General features: G+C 42.3%; 1 long non-coding RNA gene across 2 annotated transcripts in view; it reads left to right on the top strand.

Moving 5' to 3' along the window:
* The window catches only part of LOC110406027, a 45,448-nt gene that overhangs the window by 20,877 nt on the left and 9,982 nt on the right, over positions 1–14,589 (top strand). For both annotated transcript variants that reach the window (XR_002443211.1, XR_002443210.1), the window contains exon 2: positions 7,393–7,464. This is a non-coding gene — a long non-coding RNA (uncharacterized LOC110406027). The remainder of the gene's footprint in view (positions 1–7,392; positions 7,465–14,589) is intronic.

Here is a 14,589-nt window from a genome sequence, read left to right as displayed (position 1 = left end):
CCTCTTATGCATAGAAAGGTCTGTCAGTAAAGGAAGCAGGAATCTTTAGCCTGCAAAACAGAGCCGCCTTTCGAATCTCTGGTTTCCCTTCTGCTTTGTGCTCCTGCAAAAGAAACATAAAGCAGCGCTTTCTCCCCTCCCCACTTTTGCAAAATGTTTCCAGAACAGTCTGAGATTGCAAATGGCTACTGTGCGTGTTGGTAACAGCGCAGCCTGCCCCTCTGCATTTGAGGAAAATGGATCCTTTTCTGCCTTTTTTTGGCATGTCCCGCGGTATCTCTCATAGGAATGGAAGTTTATCCTCCATGTCTTGCCTAATTTTCCCCTACATCATTTCAGTTTTCCCACGGTAAGATTAAGCTATTCTATATACCATCAGTCCCATAATAGTCCGTGAACTTTAAGTGAACTCTAACATCTAGACTCAAGTCATTACATTATCCTAATAAGTTCATTGGATAGCCGAGTGTTTTAATATTAATCTCCCTACTAAATGCCTGCATACACTGCACAGACGTCCGTACCAATGGCTCTCCTCTGAGAAGGCCGACTCCCTGGAAGCAGCACACTGTGTTGGGTAACACACCCCAGGAGGGAGGTGGGATTTGTCATCCGAACCGAAAAATCAAAATGCAAATAACTCCAGCCTTTGTAGACCTGGAAATGGGACGTGGGTGAGCACGGAGCAGGGGCTCGGCTCCGATGGGGTGAGGAGTGCTGGCAGTGGGAGAGGATAGCCTGGGTGGTGCAGGGTTCACACCACGGTCTGAAGGACCTCTCCTTTCCCTCCCATCCTGCAAACTGTGTCTTTGACATCCTCTCATTTCATCAAAATCTAGCCCAATTAAGTAAAAAAATCCAAAGAAATAGAGGAAAATCATCTTCGCTTCTATTGCTTGGTCCCTTTCTCCTGGGGGTGATGTAGCTACTTGCTATTAAAAGTTCACACTAATGCAGCTCTCTATATAAGCAAGGTCCCTTTGTGGGTTGGCTCCTGTGAGAAGTGAATGGTTTATCTATTTCTCACCCCCACCACCATCCCTTGTGCCTGCTCTTCCCTCCACCTGGCATGGATGGGGTAAGACAACGGGTGGAAATATCTAGGACCCAGCACCGGTTCTCGTGCATCCCCTCTGGGGGCTCATGTCCAAAAGGACTCTTTGAGATGTGACCTTTACTATCAACTTGTCACAGGGGAAATATTTGCAGGAGAGGTGAACCAGGGGCAGTGAGAAGCAGCAGTGCTGCTCAGCTCATGCTGCCTGCTCGCCCTGGGAGTAACACCCAGCTTGGAATTTGAGGTCTTTTGTTCTGCCTTTAGAAACCTAAAGTACCGACTTGGATAGTTTTTATCCAGCTAAGTAGAGAAGACAGTCTCCACGAATGTGAAAGGTTACGTTTCATCCAGCCAGGGAGTGCTATTACTTTATAAATATTTTGGAAAAGCCCAAAGCTTAGATAAAGGTCCTGAAAGATATTTGGGCCTGATCCAAGACCCACTGAAACCAACGGGACTTTTTCTGTTGGTTTCAATGGGCTTTGGATGGATCCTCCTCAGGCTGCTACTACCGACCAGCTTGTGAATGGAAGGTGGATGCAGAATTTCCTGCCCTTTTCGGTGAAGCAGCAGAGGAGGGGGAGCACTGCCTGTAGAGAGATAACTATATTAAGATCCATTTGCCTTCAGATGAAAGGCAGTGCAAGCCTGTCACTTTAAGCATGCGCAGGACATAGAAATTGCACTAAAACACTGGCAGAATCTGAACTTACACAAAATAACAAGAACACTTCTACCACTAAAATGCAATTTGAAAAGATACTGTGAAAGGAGGTAAGAAGTGTTAGGCAGTGCAGTTCCAGAAAACACGTGTTCTTCGTGGAATTAAATATACCTGTGAACAATTTAGTTAAAGGAGACCATTTGTGTTCATTCTTGGGTGGCAAAAAGAAGTTTAACTCCTTCAGTTCTCCCAGAGCATGTGCTGATGTTCTGTGATGAGGAGCAGCAATACCTGGCACTCGGTTTAGATACATTTCTTGCCTCACGATTCCTCATGTGAGGTACTTGATCTGCTCCACTAGTTACAGGTTTTATGTAGAACTGTTCAGGACAGAGTAGATGTTCTCCATCAGTTTTCAGGTTTCAGTTCCCCGGTGCCCATCCCTGGAACCCCACTCCCCCAGCCCACGAGGAGTCACCAGACAGGAGTGTGTCTCTGGAGAACAGGATTTCTGCACCATGCTGTGGATCAACGCCAGCAGAAGGAGGACAGGTGTGAGTTTAAAAATAAGCCACCTCCTTATAGCTCCAGATGGTGAACATCACAGCTGTGCAGTCACAGCTTGTACTTGGTAGGCAGTATGAAGAAGATTGAAGTATGCCTATGTGTTCTAGTTAACCTTAGAAAGTCTGAATGGCATCGTCTTGGACAACTTCTTAGATCTGGCTCTTTCACCACCGTTCCTGCTCTTTCTCTGGGAAGCTGTGCTTGGACAAGTGTCCTTGGGAGCCACTTCCACGTGCCACCATCACCCCACTTTGCCTAGTGGTGAGGGCTGCCCTGCGTAGGGATGCATTGTTCCTTGTTTCCTGAAGCAAGGTCCAAGAGGAAGGGGAGGAAGTGACTAACATTGCTGATGCACTCCAGCTAGAAACTTAAGAGCAGAATAAGCTAAAAATTGCCATTTTGGGTAGTCCCAGCTAGTGCTGGCAGCATAGAGCCATATCCTGTTCCTGGTGGTGGGCAGGGGTGGATGTCTAAGAAGGAGACGAAGCAGATTTATGGGGATATGTCCCCAGGTACGTTCTCCCATGTGTAATTGCAGTTGGGATTTCCTGAGCTGGGTGGTTTTGAGGATCTCATCCAGGTCTCTGAGTGCTGGGCTAGCAAACTTTGTGAGGAAATCTGGATGGGAGCATTGTTCTACGTGGCTGGAACAGGAAAGCCAGCAACTTTCCTGGAATTAAAATATAAATGAAAACACTGCTTATAAAAAAGTACTTCCGAGATAGTTATTTGTAAAGCATAGAGAAGTTTATGGCATATAAGGCAATCTGCACTGAGGCAGCTCTGAGAAATGCTATTAGCTAATTGGCATTGTTTCTCCTAATTGCTGCTTTAGTGAGAAAACGATACCAGTCAGAAAGGACACGGTAGTTAGCTAAGAACAAACTGGATTACTCCCAGGATGTGTCATCCAGGGGAGGAAGCAGGAGTTCCCCCATCTGTAGTGTCACTGCGTGATTAGGGAGAAGCCTCCTGCAGCCACGGACCAGCGATGCCGACCTGCCCCACTGCTGCCCCGGGAAGGCTCGGAGCTCAGAGCATGAGGCAGGACAGGTCACTGGCTGAGGGAAACAAGCCACAGAATTCAAGGAGGCAACGACCAGAATGCGGAAAGCAAGAGTTTCTTTTAATCCAGATTGAACATGGATTTTCTCTTGCCTGGGAATATTCTTGCTTTTAACAAGCGCGTCATTCCCATCCCTTGTATCCGCCAACCTCTGCAGCGCAGTCCGCATACCTACACCGAGAAGTGGTGTTAAAATGTTCCCTGCAATAATTCACAGGGGAGGTTTCTGCGCGGTAGGCATCAAAAGGAAACATTCAAAGGCACCAACAGGAAGATAGCTGATCTCTAGGCCATTTTATTGCTTGTAAAACTTTATTGGAGGTAGAAAGAGCGGGGATAGATAATGCTTTCACTGTGAAATCATAGAGCATTATCTTTGTGTCAAAACAAAAATGAGTTCACTTCTCCAAAGATTAGCACTTGGTACCAGCTGGAGCAGCGCCTAGCACCTCGAGGGAGTATTATTATTTTTATTTTTTAGTTAAAGAATTCCATTTTAAATAGTGTCTTCTGGAATTTGCAGACCACCTATGTCTGGAATGCTTGCACAGAAGTTATAAATAAAATTATTTGCTAAAAATGTTTCCTAGCACAAACAGACTAGGTTTACCAATGTAAACATACTATATGTGCTCACACATATTTTACATTGGTTACTGTGGTTCTTTTAACATTGGCTTGCAAGATAGCACAGTGTGAGTACGTTATGTATTGCTAATTTTCTCAGTGGGGACTGACACTTAAAGACTGGGACATTAATGAACTAACAAGTTTTAATTCTCCTTTTGCTTATCCACCTACATACTCATCTAAGCACAGGACATTTGAAAATTTCATCCAACCAATAGTACCATGAGATGGATAAACTTTGGGAATATATGGGAAAAGCCAAAACTGAGCAGAGAATGACGCAGGGTTTACGTTGCTCTGATGGGACCTGAACTCAAATGCTGTTTGTGCTATAGAACGTGTTACATCTGCTGTAACCCTGGTAGAATTGATCACATTGTAGTTACTTAATGCTGCTAGCACCTGAAATGAGGCAAAGATGCTTTGTCAGAAGAGAACACTCTTGATTTTTCAAGGTATAGAGCTAAAAAAGGGAGCTACAGAAAAGTGGGGTGGTGTAGAGGGATTTTATATTTTTTTCCACAGAAGTACGTCACACATAATTTCCTTAATATACTGAAACTGGTTACATTGCATACTGCATTAATTCTCATTGGTTTGGTGAGGAAACATTCGTACTTTTTAGTAAAAATGTACAATAATTAGATGAGTTTCCCCTTGAAACTTCCTAAGATGAAGTTGTTGGAGAGATAACAGTGCACGTACAAGGTCATGTCACAGACGTAGTAGTGAGAGCTATTGGTGATAGGTGGATGGTTGGACTGGATGACCTTGTAGGTCTTTTCCAGCATTGGTGATTCCATGTTTCTATGATTCTGTGAATTCATGTACTCATCTGTGGCCATGATCAACTCGAAAGGAAAAGCTTTGAAACAAAAGATGCTATGGTAGCAATCAAGTTTGCAGACTGCCGTCCTAAAGGTGTGTGGTACTCACTGCGCCATTTCCATCCCACATCCCCACGTTGTAACTCAGCCACCACCCTGTGCCCACTTCCCTCCGTGGGAACCCTCTCAGCCAGTACTGGGTGTCCTTTCCCTCCTCACCAAGCAACGACCTTTTGTAAAAAACAGCCCAGGTTTTATTTGCCCAACACTTACAACAAAACAGCTGAAGGCATGGATACTGGGGGCAATGCAGCTCTGCTGATTTCCATAGGCTGAGGATTTGGCTTGGTGCAGTCGCGTTGTACAAGCCAATAAAAGTGAAAGGTAACCAGCTATCTTATTCCAACCACTACATGATCTTACTTTATTTTTTTCCTGGAGGAATTTTGCAATATATGATTTGTAAAATTTACTTTTATATGTAATTAACATAGCAATGAATGTTTTCGGAACTGTAACTTTTCCTCTAGTTTTCGTTTCCTAGGCAAGTCTAGACAAGTCTTAGGAAAGAACACAGGACCAGAAGAAAATTACTGAAAGAAAGCTGGAATTGACAGCAATAGAATAATGCCAGTAAAATCTGTTAGGAGCAGAATTGCGTAGTAGTTTCCTCTTAAATATCGGAAAAAAAAGTATTTGTAAGAAACAAGAGGATTCAAAATTAATTTAAAACATTTTCATAGAGGAGTTTTAGGGAAATACTGAGAACAATATCAGTTTAAGAAATCTGAGTCTGTTTTATATAAAATGAATTTAATTCAGCATATGCAGCATGCCTAACTGCAAAGGAAAATGGTCCTCAATACATTACATATTAGTTTTCATTTGGAAATAAACAAAAGAAATTGACAGTTAAGCATATATATTGTAATAATGCATACTCACAGCTTTGCTGTACATGCTATAAAGGGCAACAGTTTCTCTGACTTACGCAGCAAATTCGCTGGTCTGGTCTCTGTAGGGACAAGAAAACAAAAGGCTCTATGATTCAGAAATAACGTACATCTCATTGACCGTGATAGGAAAAGAGCCATGCACACCGCATAGCACTGCGGGTGCGTGAGGTGCACGAGTGCTGTCAGGTGGGACAGCTCATCCATAGGGCAGAACCCAACCATGGAAAGCCACGATCCGCATGGCAGAAGACCAGCAATGGGGCCAAGAGTGTCATCTTGTCCATGGTGTGTCCTGAAAGGCAGTGGCTTTGGATAGGCTGATGGGCGCTGGATAGACTTTTGGGCAAGGTGGTCAAATTGCTGAGCTCTGTCTTCAAAAGTCAGCAGGCACATCTGCAGCTGGGTGTGAAAAGCAGCTCCACAAAGCCAACACATAAGACAGGATTTGACTTGGGCATGAAAGATTGCAGCCTTGATGGTAGGTATGCCAGTTTCTGACAACCAGGCTCCACCTCATATTGGCTGTCACTAACAGGAGTCCAGAAAGCAGAACAGTCCCCTCGCTGTTTGCTAAATTTGAAAAAATTAGCACTTGACCAATTTTGAATTGTAAGCAAAGAAAGATAGATACACAGAGAGGATGAAAAAGTTTTTTTTTTCCACAATATTACAAAGTCTTTGAGCATCAGAGGACTTCCTTTTCCCTCTTGAGCCATTACAATCCATTAAATCAGGACCACAGGATCTGAAAGCTGAAAGTAATTAGGCACTGACCAAACCAAACCATTTTGCTGCTGTGTCTATTGTGTCAGCAACATTCACATTAATGCAGAAGACCCAACAGAAAAGCTGATATGGTCAGTAAGTCATGAACTAAAATACTTTCTCCTTCCATAATTGCTCCATTATGATAGGAATTTGCATTTTAATAACTCCCTAATTATTTATTTACTCAGTGCAGTCCACAGTATGCAATTTAAGTGTTTTAACTGCACGTTCAATTGACTGTACATAATAGATATTGGTGAAATGTATCTAATTAGGAAGACTATAAAGTCTCTATCGTATGTAAGTAATAGTTACTGTTCTACTTCAGGGCTGTTTTTAAAACGATTGTAAAAGTAATTAAAAACCAAAGGTAATCTAAACAGGAGAACCTCTAGATTTTAAGTGTCTTCATTTGCAAAAACAGAGAGCAGAACAAGACCTTCAACAGCCAAATCATTGTGATCTCTGTTTATGTCACCGTGCTGCTTTTCCCCAGCCATTCTGATGGGCAGAGGTTGCATCTGTCAGCCTGGACGTTTATCCTTAACTGATCTGTCTTTGCTATTGTAGACTTAATCCAGCCTTTTAATTCTACCTGAAATGCACTTTCTTGTGGTCAAATTAATGATAAATGTGAGTATCTTGGCATCAGATATGTTCTATGTCTGGAAATTCTAATTCCTGGCGTCTAGAGGCTGCAGTCACTTCCACAAGTTCTAGAAATAGCCGTGACCTGCTTTTTGCACCATTTCTCTCCTTTCAGGCTAACCCAAGCACCTAGAAACAGAACTCTATTGAAGTGTAAGCTTTTTTAGTGTTCACTGCTTGTTAACTTCATTTTTCCTATTTAATTGCAGGTTTCGTGTTTATAGAACGAAGAAGGACATCTTGTAAAGGCGCCTTTTCATGTGCAGAGAGACCATAAAAATGTAGGTAGGGGCTTCTTTTCCACAGTGGGTGCCCCTGTGGCATTCCGAAATGCCTCAGAGCTCTGTTATCAAATGGAGCTGTTTAAAAATAAGGCAAAAATAGTCAAAATACAACCAACTCCTACTTGGTTACCTCAGACCAGACACTATTTGGTCGTGTGGGAACAAATGTCAAGCTAGACAAAGAAGGCAAGCATACAGTGAGTCGGGCTATTGTGGAGATGGAGAAGGGATGAAAGCAATGAGGACAATGGTGACATTTCTGTCTGTGCAGTGGGTGCAACACTCCCACTTGCTTATTCCAAAAAACTTGTGGGGTGCAAGCTGGCATTGTTGTTATTTACATCCACTGCAGTGTGTGCAAGCCATTGGCTTTCTTATTGTTAATAACTGCAATTTTCTTAGTCCGCCTAGATGAAAATAGTTTAATTACAAGTTACCCTAATTAGTATGATTATTGCACCAAATAAAGAGGTAACACACTAATGTTCCTCTGAAGCATAGTTATTTTTCAGCTCTCCCCTTCTAATGAAAGATTTACCACATGACTGACTCAGTGAACTACTGATTTGTTGATTTATGCTTGGGAGGATGAGAAAGCTATTTTGAATAGAATAAAATCTACAACGTACTGACGTAAGAGATGCCTTATGAGATTCCTCCCACTGTAAATCAATCCATTTATCCCAGTTCAGGGTTTTGGAGCACCAGCGAAGCTGTCTTTTGTACCAGAAGGACTCAAGAACTGTTTATTTTTCTTCTGGATGGGGTAGAAGGTGCTCGTCATCGGTCAGCTGAGGGGAGGGGCTGGGGAGGAGGGAGAGTGAACTTATGGAATATGAAAGCCATTCAAAGTCTTCTTTCACACAAGACCGCTGACCTATTGGCAATATAAAATCAAACGTGCAGACTCCTACTCCCATCACATTGAATCTTTTAAAAATTATTACTTTTTTTTTCATTTTGTGGTATAAGTATCTTCCTACTTAGCTTTGTGCTATGAAGGCATTCATCATAGTAATCCCATTAGGTAGATAGTATCGCTGTCAGCGTCCTTGAGGAGAGCTAATCACCATTCCTATTGTTCCACTCCTTTTGATTGCTTAGGAGACAAGAGGTAGATGGCTCTTCCAGCCAGTAGACTCAGTCACTGAAATTTAAGACCTAATTAGATCCCTCAAAGCACCTTGGAAGTATTAAACCACTAAGGTACTTAAGCTGATGACTCATGTAAATCATGCTCTGCCTTTGCAGTAAGGTCTCACCTACACCACAAATACAGCACTAGCAAGGGATCCAGTTACAACAGGGTTACTTTGCCAGGTAAGGAAACGGCTGTAACTGGTAGGGTGGATGGGGTCCATATAGCTTGCGTTGCCTCCCAGCTGCAAAGTAATTATTATTTTCATTTATTCTTCCTGAAAACTTTTCAGAACAAGACCCCAGAATGTTAAAGAGAATCACGAATGCACGTGGAAAATGCTAGACTCATTGAATCGTTGAATTTCTGCTCTCAGAGACCTCTGTTTACTGAACTGCACCCAGCCTCTATGAGTTCGAAATACGCCAGCAAAAGTGTGCAGGTTTCTTTGCCCAGTGCCAATTGATGTCTCAGGCAGGGCCCTGAAGTTAACATATCCTTCCCTGCTTTTGTGTACGTGGCCACAAGGTGGTGTGCTCAAAGGTCAGCTGCTCTGAAGCGTGTGCATGCTTTGTTTAATTTCCCTTTTAGTAAATGTTGCAATTTATTTCATATAAAGAGCATACTGTTTTCTTAACGCTTCTTGAAAATTTTTTCTTGACATGATATTAGTCTTTGTTTTATGTTTAACACCATTTGTGTTCCATTAGTAACTTTCAAGTCTGGTGGTATAACCACATGTGAACAACAGTCCCCCTGCATTTATATCACAATTTAGATCAGAAAGCCATAGTGGAGTACATGGTGTGAAGTAAAAATATAGTACCCAGGAGATTCCAGTGTAGCTCAAACAATAACTGAAGGGGAATTTATTTCAGCAAGATCCCAAGAAAGGGTCTGAGTGTGGGTAAAGAGGTCTTTCTGTCTGAGAGCAGAGGACAGAGTGCTGCTGGAGGATTCGAGGTCAGCTCCTGTGGATAAACTCAAACCGCACTGCAGGAAGCAAGGCTTGGGAGCTAAGTGGTGGTGAGTCTGGATTTATGCCTTGGATTCAGCAAAGGTCCCTGGACTGGACTAGAAGTGTCCCGGAGATGTTGCTGTGAAGATGTTGTAGACTGGTCAGAGAATACCTGCAGTGTTTTAGAGGCTGGGAATGCTTTGTAGCCCCAGGGGAGCAGGGATTAAGTAGTTTGTACAGGTTTGTGCATGAAACCCCTGCAGTTTTTGAGCTTCTTGGTCCCTATCCAGTGAATTTATCTATGAAGCCATCCTCTTCTCAGGTAGACCAGGAGTCACTGCACACATGGGATTCTGGTCTATTTGCAAAATATTTGCAAGTGCTGAAAGGTCTGGTGGAAGTGTCTTATGTGTGCTGGAAATTAGCATCACATTACTAAAGAAAAGCCAATTTATCAACACAGTGTACTTTGGAAGGGCAAAAACTGCTTGTTTCATTTCCTCTGATCATTTTAAGCTCATGAAAAAAACCCCACATGATGAATTGAAATTGAATGCCCTGTGGTTCAAGAAAGAATAAAAAAAAATTTCTGAAAGACATTTTAAAAATTGCAAACACATCCCACCCTTCCCCAAAGCTCAGTTTCCCAGTCAGATTAAAGCAGTTGTTTAGTTCTGCGTTAGGGTTTGTAAAGGATCCTGAGGAGAAGAAAACCATCTCCCAACTTGCAAACCATTTTGATCCAAATTCCTTCAGAAGCAGGACAGCAGGAGACGTAGTAGGTGACTTTGGCCCCAGCCTTTCTCAGGAGATACCTGACATAGCAGATCAGCAGTGCAGTTTTGTTTTCTTATTGACAAGATCCAAAATGAACATTTGGACCACAACCTCAATAAAGCTCTAATACAGCCCTTCTCCTTGGAGGCTCCTTTCTGAAATACCCTGGTGGAGGAATCTCTTTACAGCCTATCACTGGAGAAAGCTGTGGCATTTCTCTTGGTGGCTGGACTCAGTTTTCAAGGCAAGGGGAATTCCAGTGGAACTTCAAGATCCATCAGGGTGATGTAGCTTGTATTCATTGCCCGCCTGGCATCCAGGCTTCAAATTCTTATCATCAGTGCCAGGCAAACAATTTTTCTTCTCTTCAGCTTCACTCACGGCCCCTTCTAGAGCAGAGGATTTGGTGACTGAGGAGGCGGGGTTTGCTGCAGTCTCCCTTATTTATAGCTGTGCTGAAAGGGCAGGCCTCTCTGCTCACCTTATGATTTCACGGACCATGAGTAACCATTTCTGGCCATGGCAAAAAGAAGCCAGAACAATCACAAATTTCCACAATAAAAGCACTGAAAAGGCAGAACACAAGTATTGTGGCAGAAGTAACGTCTCATGCACCAATGTATGGGCAGTCAGAGGAATGCCTGCTAACATCGTAATCAAAATTCTAAGTCCATTTTTCTAATAAAGTCACTGGCATATGGTATGCTTTTAAGAAACTCAGCAGAGATCTGTTAAATGCACAAGGTTCCTGCACAAAGGATACATTCTTTCACCAGATTTCTTCCTTTGACCCCTTTGGAAGCACATTCTGCTGCTGCCAACCACAATGCTGCAAGCTTGGTTTAAAAGTTTCAGTGAGACCAGTCACCTGGTTTGCTCCCTCCATTGCTTTCAACCTGAAACTTCTTTTTGCTTTCCTATAAACCCTGCTGTCTTGGTCTTATGTCATAGGACACACCTAGAGGTTTCATCCCAAAAGAACAAACTTCTGGCAAAAGGCATGGATTAAGGTAAAAAGCTAAGGTTGGCCAGAAACAGTGGGTAAGCACAGCCAGGCATAATGATAGAAAAAGATAATTACTCAGCAGATGATTGAGCTGTATGTTCGTCCCATTGGAGTATGATGGCATGGCTGCTGGGAGAGGCCTGAAGTCCCCTTTGCCTTTTAAGAGCATCTTCCCCTGAAGAACACCAAGATTATCTGCCTTTAGGTCATTCCCGTGTTTTGGTGTTCATTCTCCTTGTGTGAAAGGACCTGAACCATTTATGTTCCTATTGCCTGCTGGGACAAAGCTCCAAAAAATGAGATAATCCTCTGCTGCACGTAATACCCATGTCTGCAAAGGCACCATGTGAGCAATGTGGGTTTGAAGTTTCAGCCAGGACTGACGTAGGAGTACAACATCCTTTCCACTGTGATAAACTGTGAGCAAATACTGTGGCAAATCCCTCTGCTTGGTCCCTCCTCTCCAACTTGAACTTTTTTAGCTCAAATAGCCTGAGAGCATCCCCCTGCCCTGCAGGCTGCAGCCATTTGCACCACTCCACTCTTTCTCTCCCTGCTGCCAGACCTGCTTTAAGCCCACTTTGTACCAGGTGTGTTATCTAAATTAGAGACCCTCCCACTTTAGTAACAAACAAAACCTAATTGCCTTGTAAATAAACACCTTCCCTCACAAACAGCTAGGCAGCATGCTCCTAAGATGAGTGACTGCTTCTTGTCTCCCCTTCCCCATGTCTTCCTGCTTTGCTTCTCAGCATGAGAAGATTGGTAGAAATCTCAGAACAGAGGTCCCTGTTCCTCGTGTTGCCATCAGTACAGGGAAAGGTCTTCCCTAATGTTGGAATAGGCAGATACCTCTGAATAATGAAAGAAGCATAGCGGAGAGGCTTTGGTCTCCCGAGTTTTTATCTCTATTTGCTGATTGCATAGTGCAACAGTGAAGGAATATTAGGTTTTTCTACAGTGCCTGTAATTCCCACTCTTTTGCACATGGCACTTATAATCACAGTGGCTGAAAAGGAAAGCTGTAGATCTCAGTGTTACCTGAAATGGTGCCAGTGGTGGCTGGTGCCAAAGCAAACATGCAGAAGTTGTGTGAGTGGACATGGTGGCTCAGACCTTGGTTTTGTCTGAGATACAGCAGGCAGGATGTTAGCAGTCAGCCCATGTCTTGTCCTCTTCCTTAGAGGACGTAAAGCTGATCTAATTATGAAGAAGGGGAAAGTTAGAACTATACAGTCACTTAACAGTGACCCAAAGAGTGAAACTGGCCCTGAGTAATGCAGTCGTTTACTGCCTGTCTTAATACAACTGCTGCTGATTTGTCTGCAGAAGAAAGAAAGTGAAGAACATTAAGATAAAGCATAAGGCAAAGAAGGGAAAGAACCTGCCTTCTGCAGCCCTGTACTCCCACTCCAGTCACTTTCTACATCAGCTGATAGCTAAGGTGCTTATAAAAGCTATCTGCACAAGCACTAAAAAATCTAATAAGTCAGAAAAATAATGACAAAGTTAAACAGCGTTGCAAACTGCAAAGTTCTGAATGAGTTTATAATTGATGTAGGGAGGGAATTGTACCTTTTACTCAGACTGTGGAGTGACTGGAAACAGCTTGTTTAGTGCTCCTGAGTGCTCCTCCAGCAGCATAGCACGTTTCCTTAACAAGGCATCTTGTATTATGCCATGATGTGTCTTCAGGTTCTTTATTGTTATACCACACTCCAGTGTTTTAATACTCCCATTTGCATGGCTTAGAAGATCCTGAGACAAGGCTATGGATTTCAAAGCAATCCTTTTCCCTAGAGTTTAAATCAGACTCTAGATGTCTTAATTTCCCTGGCATTTGCTTTTACAGAATATTTAATTTTCCACTGCTTCCATTCGGACCCACCTGATGCTGAAATTTCTGTCCCCACAGTCAGGGGACACCCACCTTCTGGAACTTCATCTTAACTGGAAATGATCATCTGGGTTATTCAGAAACCTGTCTGTAAATACACTCCTAACAGATGTCGGTATAATTAGAGTCCCTCATGAATATGATAACTTGTGGCTTAGGGTAAAGTATTGCTTGATCTATGAAATATTCTCATATCCAACTGGACTGTATTTTATATCCCTTATGTTTCTCTCTCTTTTTTTTTTTATTTCTTGCATTACATTCAGAGAAATTCATCACAACCCTGTTAATCAGTGTTTCCTTCTAACAAGATTGTACCAATCAAAATTCATAGCAGTAGTCCTAAGAATTTTCCAGATAACTTTGACTTGTTCCATCTACTGCAGGGCATACATAATTTGCTCATTTAATAATGATTTTAAAATGTTTTAAATCTAAACACAACAACACGTTTCTACTCTTGTATTCGGGTGTGATTTATCCCATTTTCATGATGAGACAGGAGTAATAATTATATAGGACCTCAAGCTAGTATACATGAGCATTAAAGTGAATTATGACATGATCAGACTGCTAAGGAAAGCCACAGTAATTTTGCAGAGGTGGGGCAGATTTGCTGCTCTGTAACTGATTGCAGTGCCATGAAAATCAGCAGGGTTACCTGCCTGCAAGATTTGGTCCGTGCAATCTGATGTAAACTTGAGATTTTAGCATTGTTGTACTCGTGTGCTCTGCTGCCAAGATCATAACACTGAAACAACATGATAATTGCTTTGTTTTACATTGTAAGTGCGCCTCTAACACTTTGTGAAATAATGGGAACAAAACAAGAGATGACTCAAATACGCAGATATAAAATATGTGTGGTTTCTGGATTCGAGGCATAAAGGAGGAAGGCAAAAGAATTCTAAAGCTGTGATGGTTTGACCAAAGATCAGAGAAGTCAGTGGTAATCTTTCCATTTTTCTTTCAGTGAGATTTAGATCAGTTCCCTTTGGGGAGTCACAACGAAGTTTATTTGCATTATAAATATACTGTTGATATATCAAATTATACTACCATCATGAGAAAAAGATTACATATGGAGTCACAGCCTAACTTAATTTCACATGAAAGAAAAATTATATTAAGTTACTTTTGCCAGATTCTAAAGGGAATGACATTTGACAAGGAAAACATTCATACTTCTTAGATAAAATCACTAAGTTTTGTTCTTTCAGTGGTGATAAGTCTATTGCATCCACTAATGAGCAATCTGTCCCTCTTAAAGAGTAATCCTCGCTGACCTTTCTCCATATCTTCCTCCTGATCTTACAGTGTGTCTTAACCAGAGGAAAATATTACAC

The sequence above is a fragment of the Numida meleagris genome, chromosome 13 (genome assembly GCF_002078875.1).
Source record: "Numida meleagris isolate 19003 breed g44 Domestic line chromosome 13, NumMel1.0, whole genome shotgun sequence".
Taxonomy (NCBI): domain Eukaryota; kingdom Metazoa; phylum Chordata; class Aves; order Galliformes; family Numididae; genus Numida; species Numida meleagris.
This window is presented reverse-complemented; position numbering and strand designations above follow the sequence as displayed.